This window comes from Microtus oregoni, unplaced genomic scaffold (genome assembly GCF_018167655.1).
Source record: "Microtus oregoni isolate MIOR12 unplaced genomic scaffold, Mior012 000006F_ref0000085, whole genome shotgun sequence".
Lineage (NCBI taxonomy): Eukaryota > Metazoa > Chordata > Mammalia > Rodentia > Cricetidae > Microtus > Microtus oregoni.
In genome coordinates, this window is record NW_024543065.1 from 4,702,921 (window position 1) to 4,713,723 (window position 10,803).

Here is a 10,803-nt window from a genome sequence, read left to right on the forward strand (position 1 = left end):
AGATGGAGACAGAAAGGTATATAGTGGGGCAGAGAGAGGAATATAAGGTGGGAGGAGACGAGCTCAGTTTCAGTTAGGTTTGGTGGAGACAGATGCAGTCTGAGGAGCAGTCTGACACAGCAGTCTAAGGAAGCTGTCAGTTTGAAGACACAGTCTGAGGAGGCAGTCTGAGAACAGGATTGCCCTAGAGGTAAGAAATCTAGTGGCTGACCGCTATGCTCCTCTGATCCTTCAGCTTCCACCCCTGATAGCTGTTTCTGGGTTTTCATTATTAAGAACAGTTAGAATTCATGCTACAATTTTACCTTACCTGCCTAAGAAAACTGATTGGTTCAATAAAGAGCTGAATGGCCAATAACTAGGCAGGAAAGGTTAGGTGGGACTTCCAGGCAGAGAGAAAGGAACTCTGTGAAGAAGAGAGGAGGGAGACACCAGAGAGCCATGGAGGGAGTCAGACATACAGGATGGAAGAGAGGTAAAAAGCTATGTGGCAGAATGTAGATTACTAGGAAAAGGTTAATTGTAAGTTATTAGAGATAGTTGGAAACAAGCCTAAGTTAAAGTCCAAGCTTTCATAATGTCTCCATGACATTTGGGGGCTGGCAGTCCCAAAACAAAGTCAAATGAGAAAGCTTGCTACAAAATGTGGGCAACACCATTCTACATGCTGGGTACTGGACTGAATGAAAGGGAGAGAGCTGGCTGACTGCTGGCGTCCATCTCTCTCTGCTTCCCAACTTTGGATTTCATGTGACTAGCTGCCTCACGCTCCTGTCATTATTTCGTGCCCTCATCAGAGGATTTGCCCTCAAACAGCGAGTCCAAATAACCCCTCTTCCCTTGTTTTTGTCAGATGCTTTGTTACAGCCTTGAGAAGAGTAATTAGTACATAGACTAAAATCACTACAAGCCGTTCCAGTCAGCAATGAAATAAGTACGGAAATATAAAGGGATGTGCCAAATTTTTAATAATTTCATATCACAATTTTGTATGTATAAAAGCAGTTATAGACAGTGTTTTAGTAAGTAAAAGAAAAACTAAAAAAAAACGTATTCTTTACTACAGACATCTTAAGATGACTGTCATCCTCAGTAAGTCTTACTGTAAGGAACTTAGATCTTAAAACGAGGCTACTGGAATGTGCAGGCTCTTCTCGCCTCCTGTAATCCTGCAAGAGACAGGCAATAGGATGGAAATTATGTCATATCTTTTGGCACAGTTCTTTTTGCCAGTGGACTAGTTAATCTGTTCTGGTGACATCAAGTATCTACTGTGCCAATTAGAGCAAGTAGGCTTTTTGTCTCCCATCAAGTTAGTGTAAACTATGATTGCAGAGACCAGGCAGTAGTTGGGTCAGAGATCCTTCATTCCTCAGGAGTCCACCTCAAAGTGTTCTATGCTCCTCACCATAAACACAGTCCCTTCTATTACACCAGTTGAGTGGTAACCAGCTTGTAGGCTGGAGTACGATGCTATACCCAAGCTTCATAACACCAGCATGTCCCCTCTCCTACCTCCCAGAGAGTCCACGGCAAAAGCCACTGAACTAAGCTCCCTGGAAACTGGCTAGTTTCCAAGAGACAGAAACGAGAGGGAGAAGATTCAGGCTCAAAATTCATGACTCTGAGATTTCTGGTAACAAGCTGATAGAGTTCCTCAAATGTCATTAGCTGACAGTCATGGGAAGTTCTAAGGCATTTCTAGAAAGTTCTCAGTGGTGCAAAGGTTGTTGAAGGTGGTCTGCTTCCCAAGGGCAATGTCTCCAGGCTTCAGACCTGTCAAGTAGAAGGATGAGTGATGTTACATTCTTACTGGGTTTTTGAGGCAGAATCAAGCTTGGAACTCTGACTGGGTGACTGGAGATCTTGTCCTGCTATAGACGTGCAGCCCTTACTTCCTTTCCTCTTGTTGGGGAAAAGCTTACAATGGTCATCCCGTCACTTGCTGCACTTGCTGCTCCTCCTCGTTGTTTCCATCTTCTTTAGCACACACACAGTCGTATAGTGACGATGAATCCATCACTCATCATTCGGCCACAACTGGAGCCGATCAAAATGGACTGTGTTCAGAGATTTCTGAATTTGAGCTTAAATTCGGTAGCTGGATGAGTTTTCTTCTACTGAGGATGAGGGGCATGTTTGTGGTGGCACACAGGAGAGCTGAGTGACACTGAGCAAAACTGTCGGTGAGTGAGTGTGCGCATGAGCCAGCGTGCTTACACACACCCCTTACGTCACAGCACACAGTGCGAGGAACCTTTCGCGAGTCAGTTCTTTCCTTCCATGTAGATCCCTGGGATTGAATTTAGGCTGTCAGGTCTGGAAGCAGTGCCTTTACCCATTTGAGTAGCCCAGGAAAACATTTTCCTTGGAACCTTTTTTAGTTTTCTTCTTTTGGGGAGAGAGCTCCTGTCTCTTTTGAGGAAGTCCTTCTCACTTCTGGCCCCCAGTCTATGAACACTCAAACAACACTTCCCTAATTATTAGAGAAGTGGGTTTCTCACCCGATCTGGTCAACTAGATAGGAACTTTGTGCCATAAATTGATTTTTTGCCTCTCAATTCTAAATTCATTTTTATTCCCACTTGGTAAAGAGGAATCTAGAGCAGTGGTTCTCAGCCTTCCCAATGCTGTGACCCTTTACTACAGTTCCTCATCTTGTGGTGACCCCACCAACCACAAAATTATTTTGCTGCCACTTCATAACTGAAATTTTGCTACTGATATAAATCATAATGTAAATATCTGATAAGCAGGATAGCTGATATTCCACACCAAAGGGGTCACAACCTACAGGTGAGAACTACTGATCTAGATCCTTCGAGTCCCTTTTCGTACTAGCCACCACAAGGCTGGATTTCTGTTGGTTGAGAGTGCTGAAGATAATAAAGGTTTCTTCTTACAGTATGTCCCCGAATAGAATCCTGTAGTGGAGAAAGAAGACCTAGTTCGAATTCACCGGCGGTATCCCAGGTGACATTCCCAGCCCTCTCTAGGGGTCTGATGGACAGTGGTGAAGTCTCCAGGTCAAGAAATTGAAACAGTATTTGTTTGGTGCAGTATGCCAAAAGTGAAAGATAAAGCTGGCATAATGACACGCATCTGTCATCTTCACAGAGCCTAAAGCAGGAGAACCTCGAGTTGAGGAGTCAGGGCCACTCTGGGTAACATAGCAAGAGCTTGTCTAGGAAAAACAAATACAAACACAAACATGACTGACAGATAACTGGAATGAGCTAAAGCCAGCTGCTAATGGTGTACCTAGAAGGTCAGCAGTTTGGAAGGAATGAGACGGGACTGGGAAACAGATGTCAGGGAAGTCCGTGAAAGAGTTATACGGGGGTTTTCTGAATGGGTACAAACTGTAAAACTATTTGTCTTCCAGATACCCACCGCAGAGAAGACTGCTAATCAGGCAGAGATACGGGGTCACCCTAGCCAGATGACCGTCAGTGTCTTTGTCCAGCCATCTTACTGCTGAACGAAGGGACCACTAAGCAGAATGGGCAGAGTAGTCTGGAAGGAGGCTATACATGTGCTCAGCAACATGAACTTTCCCTTAGCAGGGGTCACCTTGGCAACACTACTGCCAAGTGCTTAATCTGTCAAGAGCAGGGGACAGCATTGAGTCTCTAATATGGCACCATTCCCAGGGCCGATGAGCTAGCCATCTGGTGGCAGGTTGATTATACTGGATCTCTTCCATCATGGAAGGAACAAAGATTCGCCCTGATTGGAATGATCACATATTCTGGAAACGGTTTTGCTTTTACTGCTCATAATCTTTCTGCCAGCTCCACTATCTGTGAGCTCACAAGCTGCCTTAACTAGCAGCAGTGTGTTCCCGTCCACATTACCTCTGACCAGACCACTCATTTCAGAGCAAGGGAAATAATTGGGTTGGCCACACACACCACTGGGAAGCAGCTGGCTTAAGTGAATGGTGAAATTACTTATGGAAAACTGAATTATGATCCTAGCTGGAGATAGTATTTGGGAAAAATGGGATTCTGGTTTCTGGTCACATCACACCATCTTGCCCATAAAAAGCAATGCTTGCATCAAGACGTGGGCCTGACAGTGGCTTATCTACAGTGCTATCTAATAAGCTCCTCATTTTCTTCTTTGCCTGGGAACTCTGGCTGCTGCAGGTTCAAAAAACAGGCCCGGGGGAGAATGCTTTCTATCAGTTGATGCAACACCGATTACACGAAGGCAGGAGACTGCCGCCCTGCTATTTTGGGTTCTTTACACAATGAACGCAAAAGGCTAAACAGGAATTATTCTACTTACTACACAGCGTAACTGATGCCAATGTTTTAAGAGGAAATTTGCTTGTTTCTATGTGGTGGAGGCCAGAGGACAGACTGGACCAAGGGCCACCAATATTAGAGTCAGGGAAAATGGCAACAACCTCAAATAAAGCACAAGGTATCTGAGGGCCTGGGCCTTTCCAAATAATTTGGGTTACTTCATAGACAAAGGATTTTAGCAGCCGAAGTTCTGGCTGAGGGCATTGGAAATACAGAATGATAAGATGAAAGGGGATGGTATCAATTACAGGCTCACCAGACAAGAACTGTAGAAACAAAGTCCACGGTGTCCTTGTAAATTTGCTATTGCTCCATGTACCTGTTCCCATATACCAGCTGCGGGCTCTGTCTTACCACTCTGTGTTCAAGTTGCTCCTTGGGCTGTTTCCCAAGGTGGTTATGACAAAGTGCCACCAGCTTAGTGACATGGAGAATGTGTTCTCTAATATTCTGGAAGCCAGGAATCTGGAATCGAAGTGTCAGCAGGATTAGTTCCTTTCATATGGCGTGGGAGAGAATATGTTACATGCTTTTCTTCTCCATTCTGTTGGCTGCCTGGCAGTGCTTGGCATTCTTTGGCTTGTGTTATATCACTCTTGTCTCTTCCATCTCTGCATCTTTTTCCATCATCCCCTCCTCCCAGAATTTTTTTCTTACAGAAACACGCCCTTGGCTTAAGGACCCACCCTGTACTTCAGGGTGATCGCACTTCAAGATTTCAGTCCAGTTCCAAAGTTCCTTGTAGGGGAAGCCCAGCCAATCACCTTGTTTGTAGGGCGTGATCCCTTTAGACTAATATTTACTTATAAAATCTTGCTGGTGTGCTTCCCGCTTCCTCTTTGTGTTTCCTGTGCTTCGCGGGAGCTCTGGCTTTGTAAGTCCCCCTCTTCTTACCCTTATTAAAGCTGAATATTTTATAATAAAGCTAGTCTGGTTATTTCTATCGACCACCCGCCAACAGTTCCTGTTTCCAAGTCAGCTTCCAGCCACAGGTTCAGGGGTTAGGGTTTCACTATATTTGTTAACGGCTTTATTTGTTTATTGAGAAGTTTTGACATTTGATTTAATTAACCAACTGCAAGTGTGCACATGACTGGATGTGAGTTTGTTCAGAAATGAATGCAAGCATTTGCTCTTTTGTTCGTTTTTTTTTTTTCTGGAACAGAGTCTTGTGTAGCCCAGGTTTACCTCAAATTTACTATGTAACCAAGGATAACCCAGGATTCCTAACCCTTCTACTTCTCTGCCTTCCAGTGCTGCTGGATTATACTTATGAACTATCATACCTGATTTGTAATCCTTATGTTTTATTGATTTTGTTAATTTAATTGAATTTCAGAAGGACAATGAAGTAAATACACGTTGCTAAACTAAAAAGTACAGTTGAACGTCTTTATACATTAAATGAATAGCCGAAGTTAAATTCTGATATTCCTTCCTTCCTTCCTTCCTTCCTTCCTTCTTCCCTTTTCCTTTGTTTGAGACAGGGTCTCTGGCTGTCCTGGAACTTGCTCTGTAGACTAGGCTGGCCTTGAACACACAGAGATCCACCTGTCTCTGCCTCCCAGATGCTGGGATTAAATGCATGCACTACTGTTCTTAGCTCCAAGATTACTTTAAAATACATAGAAAACTATTTTGAAGATGCATTTTTTTCCCTCTAGTGGTGAGGAAATTGCCCACTCTATTTCTAAACTAGAAACTTAGTTATATATCCTGAGCAATACAATTGTGTTGGAGGAAATGGAGGTTGATAGAAGAGTCCTTAGGCCTTGTGCTTTGTGGGGAGGGTTAATTTCTTGTCTTGTTAAATAAGCAAACTCAAGCATTACTGCCCACAGGGGAATAAAACAGTGCATGAAATCCCTTCAGTAGAAGGAAGAAAAAGACAAATGAGTGATATGAGTAAGGAAATGTACCGGAGACAAGAGCAGATAAAATAGACAGAATAGGACGAACAGAAATAAGTTATAAATAAATAGAAAGTAGAAATAACGTGTAAATTCCTGCAATCATAATGTGAGTCAATGGAGTAAATAGTCCTGTACCACAGAAAATATGATTGTAATGGATTTAAATAATCCAACTATATTCTGTTGTGTGTTTACGTGAGTACTACTTGCACTCGTGTGATTGTGTGCATACATTTGAGAGTACTTGTGCCATGGTGTGTATGTGTGTGTGCAGATATACATTTAAGAGTACTTACTTATGGAGTGTTATGTGTGTGTGCAGATATACATTTAAGAGTACTTACTTATGGAGTGTTATGTGTGTGTGCAGATATACATTTAAGAGTACTTACTTATGGAGTGTTATGTGTGTGTGCAGATATACATTTAAGAGTACTTACTTATGGAGTGTTATGTGTATGTGCAGATATACATTTAAGAGTACTTACTTATGGAGTGTTATGTGTGTGTGCAGATAAACATTTAAGAGTACTTGGGCAAGGTGTGAGTGTGGAAGTCAGAGGACAACTTGAAGGAACTGGTTTTCTTTCTTGATAAAATGGTTTCTGGAGATCATACTCTAGTGGCCAAGTTTGGTGGCAAGAGTCTTTACCTGCCAAGCCAGCTCATGAGTTGAAAGATTATTCTGTGGATTAGATAAATGAGTAAACAAAAAAGAATTTTATCACCTTCAAATTTGGTATATTCAAGAACAGAAATATGTAGGGCAGTGGGGATAATTTAATCAATAAAGCTCTTGTCACAAAAGCATAGGTTCCTAAGTTAGTTTCTCCTCCAACATGTTAAAAAGCCAGACATAGTGACCCACACCTGTAATATCTGGGCTGGGTCTGTAGAAAAATGTATGTCCAAGGGTGGTTTTGGGGTTAGTCAACCAGGCCTGTAAAACTGCAGGTCGCGAAAGACCTTGTCTCACAGCACAAGGTAGGTAGTGCCTGAAGAACCATGACATAGAGGTTGTCCTCTGGCTACTACTACTACTACTACTACTACTACTACTACTACTACACACACACACACACACACACACACACACACACGAACAAACAAATATACATTCGGCAGCACACACATATGCATACAGACACACTACAAAAGAATAGAAAGACGGGGAAAATTGAAAAAGAAGTCAGGTATAGTGATATACCTGTAGTCCAGCTACTTGAGAGGCTGAGACATGAAATATTTGGGGAGGTGGAAATCCAGGAAAATTCTAGCACAAAATCTACTAGCCAGGGTCCGGAGAGATGACTCAATGGTTAAGGACACTTGTTACCCTTCTAGAGGATGGGTGTGGTTCCAGCACCCACATGGTAACTCACAAGTATCTGTAACTAGGGGATCCAGTGCTGTCTTCTGGTCTCTGAAGGCACTACACATATGTGGTTCACAGCCATGTTTGCAGACAGAGCACCGATGCACATAAAATTAAAAATAAATTAGTAACCTGATATGGCATGTCCTTTTGTTTATATGTTGCTTATTGGTTGATGGATAAAGCTGTTTCTGCCAATGGCTTAGCAGAGTAAAGTCAGGCAGGAAATCTGAACAGAGATAGAGAGAGAGAGAGACAGGAGACACCGTGTAGCCACTGAGGGAGAAAGATGCCAGAACATTACCAGTAAGCCGCAGCCTCGCGGTGATACACAGATTAATAGAAATGGGTTAATTTAAGATGTAAGAGCTAGATAGAAATAGTCCTGAGCCATTGGCCAAACAGTGTGGTAATTAATACAGTTTCTGTGCGATTATTCAGGTCTGGGCAGCCAGGAAACAGAAGTGCAGTCTCCATTCACAGTAACTATCTTAACTTCTCACAAAATGAAAACAAATATAAATACAATGGAAAGTCAATATACATAAAATGAGAAATTTACAAAGGAACATCAGAGTGGCTAGCTAGTAGACGTTTCTGAATAAAATCCAGTTAACTTGTTTTTTTTATTTTAAAAAACAAGGCTTGAAATTTGCTGAATCTATCCTATTTAAGAAGTGAGGGAAAGAAAGACAAAGAAACTCTCTTAGAAAGTAGAAAAATATGGACCAAAGTTCAAGACACAGTGAACAGAAAGAAGATTCTGTTAATTTTTTTTTTTTGATGAAAAGCAATAAAATAGGCAATGTCTGAAAGAGGCTGACCAAGAACAACAAGAGATAAAGCCACAGTAAAACCAATTAAGGAAGAAAAAGGAGGCTTGGCAAATGTCAGATATGGCGAAGACCAAACAGATAAAAGGAACACCACGAACAACTTCATGCCCATAAATGTGAACATTTTGATGAAATAATAAAAAATAAGATAGCAAAATGACTCGGGAAGGAAGGACGGGATGTCTAGACTCTTGTAACTCACCAAGCATTCTGTTGAAGGCATCCGAAATGCTGAGGGTGGGCTGTAGAAGCTTTTCTTAAAAACACATACTAAGGAGAGAATAGGAAGCTGTGAGACTCAAGACCAGAGAAGCAGGAAGAGGAGCGAACAGTGCTCGAAAGCTTGCATGCTCTGTCGATTTTGAACTTTCATTTTCATTTCCTCTTTCAATGCTGTTGGCCGAGGTTACACAAAGCAGGAAGCTGAACCGAAGGGCTGCCTGGCACTAGCTAGGACCTGGAAGGGATTGTATCCTGGGGTAAAAATGAACAGAAAGTGAACAAGCTTCTGATGCCTTCTGGAGGGCAGGGGATTTCTTTCAACTTTGAGTAAGGTGGTCTCAGGTCTCTCTGTGGGAAGGTGGAGTCCTATTAGGCTTCAGATGTCACCGATGAAGACATTTCCAAGCACTACTATTGATACTTAATCAGTCAGATTTCAATAGACAATTGGAGATACACAGCAGTGTGAGGAAGAACCAATAGAAATGCCAAGGAAGGACAAGGGAGATGGCTCAGTGAGTTAAGTGCTAGCTTCCCAAGCAGGAAGACCTGTGTTTGGATCTGCAGCACCTGCCTTAAAAAAACTGAGTGTGAAGGACATACCTACAAATCCAGGTCTTAGAGGGTTGAGAGAGTTGGAGCCCAGAGTCTTGCTGGCCTAACAGAGAACAGCAAGTTCCAGCTTCAGCAAGTCTGTCTCACAAAAAGAACAATATTGAGAACAATAGAGAAGACAGCCTACGCCACCTCTGGCCTCCGTGTGCACTTGCAAGGTTGAGTCCATTTGTACACACACACACATGCATAGACAAGAACACCTCCCCCGTGCGTGTGCGTGCACACACATACGCATACGCAGCACACACAATGTACCAATCAACAGACAGCAGAAATGTTTAATGGACAGGTGGAAGAAAACTATGCACAGAAGCTATAAAAGTATATGGATTTAAGGCTGCAGTTAAAAGTGAAATATTAAATATGTTTAAGCAGAACAGGATGAGACAAAATCCAACTATCTGCAGCTTACAAGACATATCTAAACATGAAGACAGGAAGATTGAAAGCAGAAGTAGGAAACAATAGGGCGCTCAGAATTAACCAAAGCCAAATGAATGTGGTTAGTTAAGTGAGAGAGCTCTTAAAAGCAAAGAGTGCCTAAGCATCACCTGAACAACGACAGTATCAATAGACATGCCAACACAGAAGGGGCAATTCTCACGGGATCCTCACCTAGACAGAACTACAGGCAACTAATGAGTGCGGAGAGAGGGAGGATTAGCCTCTTCCAAGGGATAGCCCCCAATCAGCTATCTAATACAAAGTGGCCAGCCCTAAAATCATATATACTCAAGTCACACTAAAAATACTTGGAAGCTTGCATTTATATATTTATGTGTGTGGATATATTTATATATTTATTTTAATTTAAACATTTTTAATGAACAAAAATAACTGTTACGTTTATAACTATCTATTTACCTTAGAGTAACTGAATACAAGATAAGAGAATGTGCAAATGATTATTATAAAGATAATTCAGTATTTAAAAATAAAAATGCCATAAACATTCCTGTATGCCAATTAACTTGAAAACAGTAGATAAGGACCTAAGCAATCATTTCCTCATAATTAAGTTAATAAATCAATGTTCAGAACTTTTTCTGCAAATAAAATTCCAGGTTCAGCCAAAGAAAAACATATAGTCATCCTGACCTTCATCAGGCGATGAAAGAAGACAAAGACAGAGTCCCACATTGGAACACCGGACTGAAATCTCAAGGTCCAAATCAGGAGCAGAAGGAGAGAGAGCACGAGCAAGGAACTCAGGACAGCGAGGGGTGCACCCACACACTGAGACAATGGGGATGTTCTATCGGGAACTCACCAAGGCCAGCTGGACTGGGTTTGAAAAAGCCTGGGATAAAACCGGACTTGCTGAACATAGCGGAAAATGAGGACTGCTGAGAAGTCAAGAACAATGGCACTGGGTTTTAATTTACTGCATGTACTGGCTTTGTGGGAGCCTAGGCTGTTTGGATGTTCACCTTACTAGACCTGGAAGGAGGTGGGAAGTCCTTGGACTCCCCACAAAGCAGGGAACCCTGACTGCTCTTTGGGCTGACAAGAGAGGGGGGGTTGAT

The 10,803-nt window shown here is 42.3% G+C and overlaps 1 long non-coding RNA gene across 1 annotated transcript; it reads right to left on the reverse strand.

Annotated features, from left to right (window-relative positions):
- Nucleotides 1-2,834: 2,834 nt before the first annotated feature.
- On the reverse strand, nt 2,835-8,750 carry LOC121449609. The gene is made up of 3 exons (XR_005974537.1): nt 8,640-8,750; nt 4,570-4,778; nt 2,835-2,924 (listed from the first exon to the last, which is right to left on the reverse strand). It is a non-coding gene; the product is annotated as an uncharacterized LOC121449609 (long non-coding RNA).
- Nucleotides 8,751-10,803: the final 2,053 nt, after the last annotated feature.